General features: G+C 39.6%; 1 long non-coding RNA gene across 3 annotated transcripts in view; it reads right to left on the bottom strand.

The window, feature by feature from the left end:
* The window catches only part of LOC110363921 (uncharacterized), a 91,300-nt gene extending 77,197 nt beyond the window's left edge, over positions 1-14,103 (bottom strand). For all 3 annotated transcript variants that reach the window (XR_010471385.1, XR_002422322.2, XR_010471384.1), the window contains exon 1: positions 13,512-14,103. This is a non-coding gene — a long non-coding RNA (uncharacterized LOC110363921). The remainder of the gene's footprint in view (positions 1-13,511) is intronic.
* Positions 14,104-17,157: the final 3,054 nt, after the last annotated feature.

The raw sequence follows: 17,157 nt of genomic DNA, 5'->3' as shown, positions 1-17,157 counted from the left end.
TCTGGTAATTTTTTGAAACTCATGGATGACTCAGATGCTCTACCCCATCACTATTTTTTAAGCAATGTGTATTTCTCAATTTAATCTTCATTTAAGCTAGTTTCTCTCACACAGAGGGAAGGAGTCTAACAGAGAAATAATGGTGTGGCTAGAACAGGCCATGCTAACCCTTCCACCCATCACTCTTACATCCCCAGTAGAAGACTAGCAGATCTGGTAAACTGGAAGAGACACACACTTTTCAACTATTGCCATGCAAAATCCATTAAATCAGAGCAATTTTCCCCTCCCTGCTCTTAAAGCCAAGACTCCAAGCTGAATCTGAACAGCTAATACCTTCACATCTTGTTCTGTTAACTCTGCAACAAGAAGTTCAGAGAAAGCTGAGGCACCAACATGCAAATACTCAGGTGTTCATCAGTGAGTTTACTGGCTCATTATTTTTTGAAATTTATTGGATCATAGGACATTTACATTATCACATGATAAATCATGCTGGAGTAGACCTCAGGAGATTCCTACTCCAACCTCCTGCTGAAAGCGAAGTCAGACAAGGCTTCTCAGGTCTTTATCTACTCAAGCTATGGAGAACGCAGAGCCCTACTGGCAAAATTGTTCTGGTGGCTGATTGTCCTCATGGTAAAAAACCTTTTCCTTACATCCAATCTGAATGGTTCTTCCTTCAGCTTATACCTGCTGTCTTTTGTCCTCCACCATGCAGCACTTAGAAAGAGCCTGGCTTCATTTTCTCGATAAACTCTTCATTGTTAGGGAAAGGCTGCTGTTAGGTCTTCTCAAAACCCACTGAAGAAGTGCAGTTCCTTTAGGCCACCTTTGCAAGGCAAGTGCTCCAGCCTCCTTGGTTGTCCTCTGCTGAACTTGCTCCAGTTTATCAACATCTTTCTTAAAATGGAGTGGTTTGAAACTGGACACAGCCTTTCAAATGTTGTCTCATAAGTAGGGATCTCAGGAGTACTGAGCAAAGGTGGACAGTTCTTTCTTTTGATTCTGTTAGCTTCTGATTCAGGAAGCTGTTGATTTTCTTCACTGCCAGGGCATGCTGCTGGCTGATCAGCTTGCTGCCTGCCAAGACTCCCAAGCCCTTTTTTTCAGATCCCTTTCAACATGTCTGTGTAGAAGTTCCTAATGTCCAAAGTGGGTCTTATGCTTATAAAATACAAATTCCTGTCAATTACATCAGCTGTGCAACCAGGTGTTGACCCACGGAATTTGTGTCTTCCTCCCCAAGTCTTTCCTCTGCACTGGCAGGACTCAAGAGAACACCACCTGGGCCTCCAAGCCTTTGACCCTCATTCCCAAAGCCATCCAGTCACTCGATATACTCAGGGTGTCCTCACCCTCCCCAGCTGTATTAAGCAGCAAGAGAGACAGCACAAGGGCCAGACAAGCCTTGCCAGTTTCTTTGCAACATGCTGGATCTGATTTCGCAGCAAGCAACAGACCTCCCTAGCACTAAGTCAGACTAGCAAATTGGGCCTTCTGTACCCCCAGAGGGGAGTACACCCACTACTATAACTCGTGACTTCCCCTTGGTGCTAATCCATTGTTCATCAGGTGGCTCTCCTGCTTCCCCAGCGATGGCCTTCTCTCTCTTGCCTGCTACCAGCACACTGAACCAGTTCCACAACTGCAGATCTGCCATCCTCCTCTTGCCAGGAGTCACAAGCTTCCTGCCCTTCCCAGTCTGGGACTTTCCATTTGCCCCACAACTGACCATGCTCTCTGGCTGCCCCCTCTCTGTGCAGTTACAGGTTCAGGCTCTTGCCTCCACATGATCTCTACGAAGATGCTGTCAACATCTTTTTTATGTTCCCTGATGTTGTGCAGTTTTCCCTCTTGATCCATAGCTCCATGTCTTGGCAAACTATCTCATCATCTAGCACACACCTTCTTCAGGCAAGAACACTGTTTTCTCCTGCTCCAGCCTTTGGGAGAGGCACCAGGGTACTCTCTGCAACCTGAGATCTGGAGACCTTCATCCTCTCACCTGAACTGTGACTTGAGTAGAGGCCTCTGCTGTGCTGGGGGTAGTTGCTCCATTCGGTGCTGGGAAATGTGCCCTGTGGTGCAATACTTATGTTGATGAGTCCTACATGGCCTTTATCAGATTTCTGACCCATGTGCCTTTCTGAAAAAAACTGCTGCTTCTGAGAACTGTACGCTGGGACCTGTGCTAACATGAGCTGAATGGGTACCTCACCCTCCCTAATCAGGATTGATCAGCCTTTCCCAGCAGTAGAGGCTGAATCTGAGGATGGCAGAAAAAAACCTCCCAGCAGATTCAGAAGCAAAGCCCAGAATTGCTCAGCAGTGAGTACTGGCAGAGAACAGGAGCCTGAGGAGCACCACAGCTCCCATGAATTGCCACTCTGAGTGCTGAGTTCCTCTTTGCAGCTCCTAGTCACTGTGTTCCCTAAGGGACATTGCTACTCCAGGATTAGGCTGGCTCCACTGCAAGGTCAGTTCTCATGAGGCTCGAAGCCCATTTGAACACCTCTCGACACCAGTTCAGTGGGTTTTTGAACTCAGTCCCACTGCCTGCACTACCCTCAGAGCAGCTAGAAGCCTGGCACAGGCAATGGCTGCTCCAGGACAAGACTGTCTCCTCACCCCCATCGGTTGTGTCCCTCCTTGCAAGACTACAAACCTAGCAGGGAGCAGTGGTCACTTATGGAGGCCGTCACCATTCATCCATGTCACCTCCACAGCAACTGGAAACCCACCACAGGCATCTTCTGCACTTTGCCAAGGTCCCGTCCCCAAGAGTCTCTTCTCACGAGACCATGAGACCACCTGAATGTCCTCTGAGGGGAGCTCATGTAGCCCATGACTGTGGCTGTCACCACACACTCTTGCCAGCAGTATTGCCCTCATAACATCTGAAAGCCAGGGGGATTCCTGGAGAAGTCATCACTGGATTTTTAAGATAGATGGATATTTTGTACTTTCCAACAGTAGTTGCTTTTAAAGAGACCACATGGTTTTGTTTGCATTTAGGCATTTCATTCTTAAATTCCTCAGACCTCTCAGGTGGAGAGTATACAGGTCCAGATAATGCTTATCTTTAATAATTATTTCATTCCAGTACCTAATTTTGGATGCTTCATTCACTGACAAATGCTTTATCTTACTTAAATTAAAAGTTGACAGAAAGTCCCTTTAAATCTAATTTTTCCTTTCTCTGCACATAAAAAAATCTCAAACACCCAAACAAGAAACTATGTTATAAAGACGGATAAGTTACACATATAAGGGTCATGCCACGTCCTTCAATATGCACATACTGCTCCCACTGAAGTGGAAGGGTTGCATGCACACTGGCTTAAGGTTAAAAGACTGATATCCTGTTTAGACTAAGACAGATATCATCAGAAGTGATAGGCTAAAAATGCGACAAAATATTTTCCTTGTATCTTTTTACAGCATCCGTGTAATTCTCTGGGCAGAAGGGTCAAAACAATACAAAACTCAACATTTCAAAGCTCTACATCATCTAATAAAATAAAATAAATGCCAAAACTCATAAATAGTAACAAACTACTATGAGATGGAGAAAATATTGGTGAAAAAAATATTTCTAAGCCAGAATGCCAAATAGACTTTCACAGACGACAATGAGGAAAAAAATACTTTAAATATAAGAAGAATGTGCTTTAAAATAAAGTAGAATAATAAACTGAAACTTAGTAGTAAAGCAAGTAAGAGCTAAAATTAACTAATATATGAGATGTGAAAGGTTATGAAAAGACTGTGAAGCAGGAACAGTCTTTGATGGGGCATGTGCAGATCTCATTGATAGAATTTGTCCGTATCTACTGAAAACAACGTGGTTCATTGTATACAGCAGGATTCGTAAATAATGAGAAAAGTGCCGCAAAAGCGAGGAACAATGATCAGCCCTCTGACTTCACTGGTCGTCATTTTCTTATCCAGTTTACATGGACTGAACATCTGTGTCATGAGACTGAACTCATTCTTTTCATACCACCAGGAGGCAGGTCTGGAGTCATGAATTGCCCACAACAGGTAAAACTATTGCCACCACATCCTTTCAGGTTTCAGAATTAACTGAAGGATTTGCATTAAAAGTACTTTCTTAAAACTGCAGGGTTCTCCCAGACAATAGAAGCAGTGGGTATCCCCTATATACTTCTTGCCACTGAAGGATTAAAAACTTGAATTTAAACATCCAACTATTTTGAACATACCATTCTGACATATTGTGTCCAAAGCAAAGTACTTGGGGATTCTAGTGGGGTTTTAGCTCTGCACAAATGGGTACATTCTTGACATTTTGTCCCAATGTGGGTGAAAAACATTTCAAAATCTTGAAAATTTTCACACAACTGAAATTAGGTTTGTCAGCTTGCACTAGTTAACACAAAAGCCTTTTCAAAGGAAAATGCAACTATTTGATGTAAGTGTGGATGAGAACACATATTTTAGAACACAAAGGGCTAAAATAAACTTAAGCTGTTGTTTTTAACAACAAACAAATATTTCTGTAGTTGCAGGAAGTGAGCCCAAGAGTCCTGGACACTGTGTGCATGTACTGAGCTCAGAAGCACACTGGGATGCAGGGCTTGGAACTGCTCCTGCTTGCAGGTTCATTGCACCAGGGAAAGGAAGGGAAGGAAGGAAGGAAGGAAGGGAAGGAAGGGAAGGAAGGAAGGAAGGGAAGGAAAGGAAGGAAGGGAAGGAGGGAAGGGAGGGAGGGAGGAAGGGAGGGCAGGCAGGAAGGAAGGAAGGAAGGAAGGGAGGGAAGAGGTCTGCAAAGTCCCCTGACATCTTACATCTCCAGTGTCACTATCATGCAAAGGCAAAACCCACAGCTTACAAGAGGTTTCTCACAACCCACGTGAGCAGGTAAAAAAAAGAATCTTGTTTTCCTGTGGAAGTTGAGCTACTTGTTGAGTTTAGAGAAATCACTGGGGCAAAGCTGCACACAACTGTTGGAAATGTTTGTACTTACCAATAGTATCAGCTCTTTTGGGCACTGTTAGTATGTCAGCACCACAGACCTTCTGTCTTCTGCAGCACATCTTCATCAAGCTAGCTCACACACTGACATAGGGCTGTGGCTCAGGAGAATGAGACAAAGCCTTTGTCAGGACCCAGAATGCCCTAAGAGGACTCACTGGCCTTGATCAGCCTTACTTGGGGACTCCAACCACCCTCTCCCCATCAGCTCAGGAGTCCCAGCTAAGGTCAGGCTTTGCCAGGTGATCTGGGCTGTCTCTGCCTAGTTCTCCTTTTCCTTTCCTTTCAGTTGTCTGACAGTAAGTGTTTCTAACTTCGTAGTCTCCCTATATTTTCTATATTTACTGTTATAGTTGCATATTAAGTCAAACTGAAAGAGTTTGCTGTAAAACTAGAAAACAGCAGCCTTGTGAAGCATCACATGCTATTGGCCTTTTAAGATGATGTTGTCAAGAAGCAAGTTATGTGTGTAACAATGCATTTGTGCTGATAAAGGTCAGTATGTTAACAGAAACACAAACTGAGTAACATAGTATCATGGAATTTTAGTGCAACCCACCAAGTTTTCCTAGTTGGTGATCTGTAAAGTTTCTTAGTAAGTCAGCGTATTAGCATTAGTACTGCAAGAGATCATTTTATACTGCTACCATGCATGGTTATATTATAAAATATTAATGATGAGCTTTTTCATTCACCTAGTGAAACTGCATCTGCATATAGCACTACTTAGAAGACGATGATAACTTATTAAAAAAATAAAAGCAGCCTTAGTAACTGGTTTTAAAGTTATTTGATCTATTTGGGATCCTGAAAATATAGCAGAACAGCTTATATGCAGGAGACAAAATACGAAGCAAAATACTTTATGGTGTCAATTTCCCTCCCCAAATAATTGGAAATAAGTAGTACTAATAATTAAATATCCCAATTCAAGTATCAGCATACCTGTCTCTTTTTCAGTTCCTACACTACGATTGTATAATCACTATGGATAGAACGTCATGAGTAACTTCACGGTTCTGAAGCTCTACTTGCAAGTATCAGTCAGCACAAAAGATGACCTTAGATCTCTCTTCAGCACTAGTTATTTTTCCCGTTAGCAACTCAAGGGTACGCGATACAGCTTCAAGCTATAAAAACCAGCCCTGTGTGTACATAGATAAAATTTAGTACCTGCTTGTCAAATTTAAGAATGAAATTTTGCAGAAAAGCAACTTAGTAACTTATTATAATAAAATATGGAGTAAGTATTAACAGCATGCATTCTTTTTCTGCTTCTGTTTATTTTAAATGAGCAATAATTTTTGTTCAGTTAACAAAAATGTATTCCAGATAACCTATGGTGGTATGAGATTATTTTGCTTTGTTGGTAGCATCTGAAATGAGAGTTCTATTGTATTTTGGAAATGCCAAGACTTGGTCTAACTTTGCTTACCATAACCAGTATACAGTTCCTTGAGAACAAGAAATCCCAAACACTAATTTCCTCTAAAATTTCCTCTAAAAGTCAGATTTAGGACATAGCTGAAGACTTTTTTTCCCAGTAAAACACAAGGCCGAAAAGCTACGCTTAGTGTTAGATCCTGCAAGGCCCGCAAAGCTGGGCAGCAGGCTGGAGCTGGCTGTAGTTAACTAACATGAATGTTATGCTCAGGATTCAAAGCAGCAGAGCTGTATGAGGTTGCTTCACTGCTGCTGCTGCTGCTGCTGCTGTCTGAGGGCAGAGAAGAGGTGTAAGAGCCAGCAGTGGCAAGGGTGAGTGGGGCCAGCTTAGCATTGCATTGGAGTCATTCGGCAACAATTATACCTGGTTTGAATTAGGTTTAAAGTTATGGTTTGGTAGAGTACAGGCTGGAAGTTAGTTTTAAAAACAGATTATTGACAGCCCAGGGTGAGATCTGATGCTGGGAATGCTGGAAATGCTGAGCTGCTTATGAATACTTCTAGAGGAGCATGGATCCCACAGTTTGGGTCAATTCTCATACTGGAGTTGAAGTTTAAACAGCATTGTGTACTGGGATCTCATTCCTGTCTTTTTGGGAGGTAGCATTTGGGTTGGGAAGTCTTAATGGATCTTATATTATAAACAGTGCTTAATTCTGCATGACCTACAGCAGCAGAAAACAGCTAATGCTGGGAGAAACAATGGCTTATGATAGCACAACTATGGACTGCTTGGCTAGTATTGAATCTAGGGAAAAATATTAAATTATTTGCATAGGAGTCACAATTGACAGAAGTACTCGGATTGGCAGTGACAATAGTTACAAATCTTTTAGCTTAAACCTGTTACAAAACACTCAATAGCTTTGCCATCACTGTCATAATAATCTTCTTTCTACCTGTACCCTAAAAAAACTGATTGGCTTCATGAAGTGAAGAGAATACAGAAGACACATTTCCTATGCTAGGGAACTCTGGGTGGCAAAATGCTATGACACATGTTACTTGTACACAGACTGTTTCATTTCTTTGCTCAGTCTGTCCAGATATTAACATCTCCACCTATTTAGTAATTACTTTGCTCTCCTAGTATCTATCACTGCATTGAAAAAAAAAGGTGCTTGATGGAGACAGACAATGGGCTTCTCCCCATTTTTGCAATTTCAGAACATCTGACTCTACTCATTGTATGAGGATATTTCAGAGGACAGATAATACAACATCTGTGATGTGCATCTGTGAGAATATATTTTGTGACTTAGTGAGAGAAGCTTTTAAGTCTCTAGCAGTTTTCCCATTTTCTTTTAATAAAAACCTGAGAGCTGGTCTTTGTCTTTCAGTCAATAGGACTACAAAGTTGTCCAAATGTGAAGAACATGGGAACAAACACATCACTAGTGCATCTTAGGAGACACAGAACCTGTTTATGAAGTTTTTGAAAAAATCAAACAACAGATGAACTTGCACCTGCTTAATTTGCTATTCAGGATGTATTGTGGAACTCAAAGATATAAGCAGCTGAATAGTTATATGATAAGTAATTAGACAGCAATAATAATATTGTCAGCTAATAAGTACTATGCCCACAAGTGTCTCAGGAACAGAAATCTACTGAAATACTTTAAAAGAGGTGATCTCTTAACTTTTAAACAGGCACATGACTTCATTACATGAGCATGGTAATAGTCCTTCGTGTTTAAATTTGTTGCAAATTGATAGCTCAGAAATCATTTTTACTAAAATAGAACAACAGAAAATTAATGGTTTTTTCCCTGTTTAAGTAACCAAGGCCTCAAATGTGGAATGTGTTTTTCTCTTTAGCAATCCACCACATATTAACTTGAATACCTAGTTATATACCAAGACTATTAATAGTGAATTTATTAAAGTGTGCCAAGAGTCACAATGTAAACCAAGAATTTCAGCATGAAATTACAACTTTCTTGAATAAAACTATATAAAGTACCCAACAGAGACTGCAAATTTCAAATATTAGTTGTATTATAGTCAACTACTGTGGTGTGAAATAATTAAGTCTACAGTTAAAAATCCTTAGCAGTTTCTCATAAGTCATGATCTTACATGTAACCTCTACAAAAAAAAAAAAAGTGCAAGGTGACAAAAGTGATATGATGAATTTGATGAGTAATTGCAGCAGGCAGGATGGTACTGGATTGATTCATCACTGCTTGTTAGCCTTCCCTGTCACTTAAGACATTGTTCCACTTCACAATGACTTCTGCACACTGTGAATATGACTGTAAGGTAAAAATATTTGACCTGAGTGTTAAGTATGCAATGCTTTCCTCAAGTTGCTAAGTTTCCTTTGATTGCCCCACGAAAAAAAGAAAAAACAAAACAAAAAACCCAAACCAAACCAAAAAACACCACCAAGCCAAACCCCTGAAAAAAACAAATGAAAACCCCACACAGGAAATCTGCCAGCTATCATTGCTTTGTAAAATGTCTACTAGCTTCTCTCCAGAGTATTTTCTCTATTTTTTCTTTTTCTCAACTGTATAGTATAGACGTCCATCATAAAACAGTTAAAAATTAAAAACAAAGTTTCACTTAAACTTTTATTCGACATTTCTGTCTAGTGTACTTGAAAAGTAGTAAATGGAATTTAATATGATAATCCTGAGAATACAAGACACAAATTTATTCAGGAACTTGCTAAACTGATCGATGCACTTTTGTTCAGAAAATAATAATAATGTAGCACTCCAGGAGAACAAAAGCTGGAACATATGAAGCAATGTTTGAAGTTTATAAAAAGGTGGTAATCTTTTGGGTTTGATTGCCATGCATGGAAGTTGGAAATAGTTGTGTTTTTTAAACTAAAAGGCATTGTATTTTTAATTATTACTCATAAGGAACTCTAGGTACAAAAGAGAAGCCATGTTGCATTCTTAACGTAGACTATTGCTTATTCCTTTTGACAAGGATCATTATTTAAAGATTTCTAGCTTCCATTCAGAGTATAAAATTCAGATGGAATCCATTGTGCATCATGCATTTCAGTCCTGGATAGATCAGTACAAAGTTGTCATGAAGTCAAAATAAAACTCTGCCTCACTCGCTTGAGAAAAGGAACATGCAGAAGATCTAACATATAGATCACAACAAAGCTCTACAAACAGTAAATTTAAGCATATCTTATTCAGTTTCTGTTCAAAACTGTGGCAGTTTTAAACAAAAACCACACAAGAAATACTGGCTTTGCATTCTCCTCGCCCAAAAGGAAATTTGTTATCTTTATGGTTTAATATTTTGTGATCATATGTCAGTTTACATCCCTGTGTTTGCAGTACATGCCAAATCTCAAAGGTGAGGCTTCTGCAAAACAACCAAAAGAGCCAAAGTTTGAAAGCTTCTGTGTGATCCCCACATGCAGAGGGACAGTGAGCTACCAGTGAAATGCTCTCTTTCTACTCTGAAGGATATCTTAACTAGGCAGATGTTATAAGGGTTCGGGTGAAAACTCCCTTAATCTCCCCAGCACAAGGTGGATGCTGAAACTAGGACCAGATGAAAACTATTCTCCTTTCTGTTAATCCATTCTTAGATATTTTGGTTTCTCGGGGTGGTCCTGAGGTTCTTATAAGCAATTTTCACAGAGCAACAACACCCACTTTGCTAATTTCTAGACCTTTCCCAGCCTCAGGGAAATCTGGATGAATACCCTGATTTCTCCCTTTGGAAAGTAACCATTCCTTCCCTGTTTGCCAAAGAAAGCTTTTGTTCTCCAGTTCTTACAATGCCATCCTTCCCAAGGAAAAGTGAGCATATTCTTTTTACCAAGTAAGCTACCTCAAGCTCTTTTCTATATGTTATCCAGATACATAAGTGGTCCTTAACTTGATGATTTCACCGTATCATTCTTTTCACTGACAACATTTTTGAAAGCTTGTGGACAGTAGAAGTGGCACAATATTACAAGAGAAATTTTTTTTTTTTAATTTATTTTTTTTAATAAAGAACAGGTACTGTGTTCTGATTTTTGGGATCTGTCCCTTGATTAGTGGGGGTTTTTCCTCAGTTCCCTTGTCCCTTAAGAATGTATATGCGTAATAGTTCATTAAGTTGCCAGCTTTGTGCAGAGTATGAACAGGACGGTCTAAGGCAATCCCTGAGTATCAGATCCTCTATCCCTAGACACAGAATTTTACTCATACTCACTAAGAGGTTTCATTCCCCAAATCTGACACCCAAGCTACCAGACAGTGATCAAGCAATTTTGGATCACTTGAGATGTTCCCACCAGACTCTTCAGGACTTCTCAACCTCTATAATGGCATGATGTTCCAAGGAGAGTCAGGACATGCTAATGATGTTCCCACCCACAGCGGGGAATGCAACATCTACTATTTGCCACTGTGAAATCAGATGTGGGACCAGAAAAGCTATAGAAGAAAACTAAAACCAAGTTTATTTCAATACATGGCGAAGATCACATTAGAAAGAACACTTTACTATGTTTGGAACAAAATACAACAAAGAGAAATGACAAAAATACACAAAGTGTCCTTTGGATGCTCTGTTTGGAATGTCTCTGCTCTGCCTAGTTGGCAAAATGAAGACTTGAAACTAATGGAAAATTTTTACAGTGGTTAAGAGTGTGACCCAGTTCTTGGAAGAGCTGCAACCCCAGGCACAGCCTTCCTGAGTAAGAACTACTATTTGGAGTAGGAGTAAGGAAACCCCCGAGTGTAAATGTACCCTTGCATATTTCCTGTCATCTTTAATCTTGGTAGATAACAAATTTCAACTTCTGTCCTAATGAAATGTAGTTTGTTGCCTGAAAAGCAGCTTGTTGCTAGATAGTTTTAGAGAGATTTAATATTTCTTTTATCAACAAAGAAACACACTATTATACTGGCTTCTCTATGGAAACTGAGCATGACTGAAGTAATTGTTTAGAACTTGTGCACACCAGCTCACTTCACTACACGATCTTTCTGTAATACATACATTTGAGGACTAGTTATTATGTAATATTTGCATGATAATTGAGAATGCATGTTTCTATCTGCTCTTTGTAACAACTACATGTGGTCATGAATGAGAAAAACTGAGGTAACGGGATGCTTGCATTATGTGCATCTGAATCACAGCCAGCATTACTTGAAACAAGACACTACAGCAAAAAAGAAAATTTCAACTTTTGCTACAAGAGTTCACAATTCTGTACACGTCAAACACGTGGGTCCCAAACCAAACTTGTTCCTAAGTTCATTCTGCTCTTTTTTGTCTTGCCTCTATTTTCTCTAAACTACCAACTTAAAAACGTAGAATCATAGAATAATTTTGGTTGGAAGAGGCCCCTAAGATATTACAGCTTCTCCAACTCATACACCAAGAGGAAAAAGAAAGATGAAGGAAATTATTCTATGGGTCACAGATCAAGAAAAAAAAGCAGAACTCCCTCAAGCAGCTCTACCTTCTACTTCTTCCTTTTTGGCTTTGAGATGAGTCCATACTCCTGATGTTGTAAGCAGAAAGCAGGGCTTGTCTCCTGGGACAGCGCTACCACCACCACCTGGCTAGGGCCTAAGGATGCTCCTTCACACAGCTTGGGAAACAGTGGAATGGGAACCACAACTGTGGCTGAAAACCACTGATGCATGGAAACACTGACTGCTGGTGGTGCAGGCAACAGCTGGTTAACCCATGATTCCTCTCTGGCCTCAGATCAGTGTGAGGTTTGTATAATCAAGCACAAAGCCTATAAAATGCCTGACTAAATGTGAGAATATTAGCAATGAAACTCATCTGACATGAGGGCACAAGACATCAATGCCATGGTCATCCAAGTTGTCTCGTACCATAGTTGAGTAAAGGAGGTAAAAAAGCACATGAAAAATAGAAATAGTTTGAAGACTTTCAATTGAAAAAGATTAAAATGTAAAGATACAACAAAAGGAAAGTTTAGAAGAACAAGGTATCTTTCAGTGAACAAAAAGCCTTATTTCTTATACATTTTTACATCTCTGTCACTAAAAAAAAAAAAAAAGCAGTGCATTTACTCTAAAAGTCTGACTTTTTTGTATCAGAGAGAGAAACTTAAGTCTGAACCAAGCAGATGCAGTCAGCTGCAAACTGCTTGAAAGATGATGAAGTTCCACAGCATGTGTGGGTCACTGAAACAACAGTACATACTGGGGGATGATTTAATCATCTTCTACAGCTGAGAAACACTGAGATATCTTGAGTATGTGCCAATCACTTTCTTTAAAGTGCAAAGAGGACTATGCAATTGAAGTGTCTTATTTTTAGTTATTTAGGGATGACAGGTAGCTCACTAAAATGATATGAAATTCAATGCACTTTTCTATTGTTACGTAAGTGATCCAACATTTTCCTTTTCAGGGTGCCTCTAAAAGAGATGAGGACAACTTCCTTGCTCCACAAACAGGGCTTTGTGTAGTTGCAGTGCAGTGGCTATAAGAAGGTGAAGTATGCCTTTGGAGTTTTTTCCAGCAATTCTTATCAGACTGTCTATAAAATAGTAAAAATGAAAATAGTGTTCAACTACCTTGAAAATACTGCAGCAGACTTTCTGTGTAAGATAAGTACGTATTTTCTGTTTTAAATTACAATTAACAAGTCTACAATTGTGATTCGGCTATATACAAAAATTGATGCTTTTTAAGTGAACATATAAAATACCAATTTTGTAAAATAAGCAAGAAAGTCTCTCTGTTCACTTGAACCAGCAGAAGTTGATCTGAATTATTATTTCCCTCTATCAGGGATCTTGTGTTGCTGAAGCATATGAAAAGAATTTCCAAATCAGCAACACACAATTATCATTTACCAGGATGTGACTTCATACTGGAGGCTGCAATTAAGTGTTTGTTTATATTCTGTGAAAGATGGACTTCTCCCATCAAAACCAGAATTGCACATTAACATAAATTTGGAGTAAAATAATCAAAACGGGCATACTTGGTAGTGCCAGAAATGAAACAAAACAGAAAATCTGAAGAATTCTTCTTTGGCAGATTACTCCTAAATTTCATAATATTTAAGAACTGAAAGAACCATTAAATCATCTAACCAACCTGTGAATGTAGGCGGCCATTAGATTTTATCCAGGTGCCCATGCACAAATCTTAAAGACTTCAGTGAAATGTTTCCATTCTCAGAAAATGGAACTGTATGAGCTGTATGTCCCAAGCAAAGACCAGGGTTTGGCTCTCAGCAGTGACTGATGCTGGCAAAGCCAAAACAAATGATGTCAACAGGCAGACCATACTGGTAACTGCTGAAGGAAGCAAAAGTTTGCAGAAGTTCTGCCAACCCAAGCCAGAGTAAAAAAAACTCTTCCCTGGATCGAAAGATAACAATTAGTATGAGCCTAGTAATTACCTCAGCCTGGTAAGTACCTCAGCACAGGCACTTATGTCATCTCAGCTTTCTAATAAATTGAATTAGTCATTTATTGTAATTCTTACACAATTCTGTTTTTGTGATCCTTCTTTAGGCCATCTCTAGAAACTTCCATACCTGGCCAAGGGCAGTTATAAACGAATAAGGGAAGGATTAAACATATAGGATGGAAATTACATAACAATTAGCTTAGCAGCAGTTCCTATTAAAAATCATGGAATGAATAATCAAACTCCTACATGACTGAAGTAACGTCACAGTTGTGTTGAAAATAAACTGTGTCAGATCATAGAGCTTCATTCTGTGAGAGCTTTGTGTAAAAGGAAGAGACAAAGGATGTCCTCCATCTACCTTTTGTAGTTTTTGACACCGCCTCACGCAACACTTGCATAAACACTCTATAGCTAACTAGTCTAGAGGAAATAAGCACACAGATGGTATAAACTATTTAGGAGCTACCATTATTTCACTATCAATAGGGAAAGCTGTATCAATGTGATGCTTGCAGGAGTCTGCCCTGGGTCTGATACTATTTGACACATTAGTTATTGAACTGGCTGGGATAATAAAGAGGAAGCTTTTTAAACTGGCAGTTACACCAGTCAGTGAGGAACTGCAAGCATTTTGGACAGGAGGGCTATAATTCAACGTGATCTTAACAAATGGGAAGTAAATCTGAAAAAGGAGACTGCAATTCAGTCAGGACACGTGCAAGACTTACACAAAGGGCAATAAGCATGCACACAAGTTGGGGAATGTTTAGCTGGCAACTCTGCCAAAAAAGGGATCTGAAACTGCAGGGTTCACAAACTCATGAGTAAATAACATTAATAGTGTTGGGAAAAAGCACACATGCCTGTTATCCAGATGACTGGTAAAGCTGTTATTTTACCTTTCTCAACATGAAGGCCTTACCTGCAATACTGTGTTTAAATCAGTCACATTTTAAAAGATCTGGGCCAATTCCATAGTCTACCAAAGGCATGGCTGAAGGTCTCTAAAACACAATCTATGAGGAAAGTGAAAGCACAGAGATTGTTCAGGCTGGAAAGAAGACAGAGGGGAAAAACAACTCTTCAAATTCTGAAGAATACTGCTCTTGACAGATGCAAAGAGGAAGGCAATAATCTACTCTTTTTGCAGTAAGAGGAGTAATAGGCCTGAATGGCAGCAAAAGGGGCATTATTAGTGAGATGTGATTGTCCCACTCTACTGGGTGCATGTCAGGCTGCACCTGCAGTACTGTGTACAGTTTTGGTGCCCACATTTCAAGATGTGGTCAGCTTGACAAGGGTCCAAAGAAGGACCAAAAAGATGATCAAGGGGCAGGAAAACCTGTCCCATGAGAAAATACTGAAGGAGTTAGGTCTTTTCGCCCTGAAGAAAATGTGGCTCGAGGGGACCTCATCACAGTATTCTAGTACTTAAAAGGTGGCTACAAAGAAGACAGAGGTTCTCTCTTCACAAGGAGCCAAAAGGAGAAGACAAGGTGCAAAGGGTACAGGTTTCAACTTGATATATCAAGAAAGAAATTCTGAAAATAACCAATCACCGGAACAGCCTCCCCAGGGACAGAGTAGAATCCCCATCACTGTAGGTTTTCAACACGCAACTGGGCAGGATGCTATACAAGCTCATCGACACTCCCTTTTCACATCAAATTTGGACTGCATGAGGTCTTTTGCAACATGGGTTGCTCTATGAACTTCCCAAGAGCAGGGATAACAACACATCAGGGCACAGCCAGTGAAGAAGTTGTGGAAATTACAGCTCTGGAAGACTTTTGAAAACAGTCTGTGAAGATATGGGTATAGTTTAACTTGCCTTGAAAAGGACAGATACACTCCAAGTCACTTGAGAGTCCTGTACTCTATGATTCTAGGGCAAATATGGCAAACAGACATTTCTCTTCACAGCTTATTTGATTAGCATCAGTTGCTCTGACTACTAAAAGTGGTAAGTAGAATTAATTCAAAGAGCTAGTGTGACATAGGTGGGCTCTCTCAGGTCATAGAAAAATTTAAATTGAGGCAGTGCAAATAAAAGGTGAGAGCTATACAATCAAAATTACACAGTAATGGAAAGTATACTATGCAAAGTACACTAAAAAGCATAGTGAGAAGTTATTCAATATCCATTCACTAGTAACTGTTACATAGGAGTGAGGATGCAAGTATTCTCCAGCTTTATCCAACAACAGAGAGAAGAAGCAGGCTGTACTGTGGAAACGGAAAAACAAAACCATTTAGACAAGAGAAGGTGATTCAATAAGCAATATAAGAAAGCTTCAAAGAGCTGGGGTAATACAAAAAATGTCAATCGTACAAGGATCTGCAGGCCTGAGTCAGGGAAATAATCAAGAGACCAGAGACATGTACAGGTAGAATAGCTGAATCAAGAAGTATAATGCTGAAGTGGAGAATTATTGAAATTACTGTATCTGATAGGTAGAACCTGACCACATAAGATTTTGGGAAAAGACAGCTAATTATATAATGACCATAGGCAAGAAAAAGTTTGCAAAATTATAAAAACACCTGGCAAGAAATCTTGCCCATCAAAATACCAAAGAGATGGGAGTAGTAAAAGTATCTAGCATTTCAGGAGTAAATCAATTAACATTGATACTGTTATTTTCCAATACATTGGTGTTATGCAGAGGTTTTCCATTTGACTGATCTATGTACATGTGTTTGACATCTTTGCCCTGATGTGGTCAGGTTGCTTATGTCCTTGTTTTACAAGTTTTTTTTGCAGTGGCAGGAAACCAGCAGCAAAACACATGGCTATTAAGTTCTACATCCTGAAGCTCTGTTCTCTTGCAGCAACAAGAGTAGCTGCCTCTAGATTACCCAGTGTAACAGAAAGAGGATATAGAAAGACCATACGCAGCAGCTTTATCAGGCAAGAAACAAACAAAAAAAAGGTACAGAAAGAAAAAGGAGGCAATATCATGCCAAGTAAAAATTTTGACTGCATTCCAAGAGTCGTCAGAGAAAGCCTGAGAGAAAACCAGAGTGTAGAAGAAAAAGAGGGGGGGAATCAAGGACAATTTCTAGATTTCCAGTTTCAGAAACAAATTTGAAGACCTGAGATAATAATTATATATTGAAATCAGAAACTGGGAAGAGAAAAACTGTTTGCCAATAACTTCTTTGTAAATGAAGTCAGGCCTGTACACAGGAGGTAACAGAATCAGGACAGACTTATGAGTTAGAAAATGTAGAATGATAAAATGTACATGGAAACAATGGCTGAAACAGATACTGATTATGTAGTGTGACAGGGTAAAGACAGATAAAAAGCTTGCCAAGAGAG

The sequence above is a fragment of the Columba livia genome, chromosome 3 (genome assembly GCF_036013475.1).
Source record: "Columba livia isolate bColLiv1 breed racing homer chromosome 3, bColLiv1.pat.W.v2, whole genome shotgun sequence".
Classification (NCBI taxonomy): Eukaryota; Metazoa; Chordata; class Aves; order Columbiformes; family Columbidae; genus Columba; species Columba livia.
This window is presented reverse-complemented; position numbering and strand designations above follow the sequence as displayed.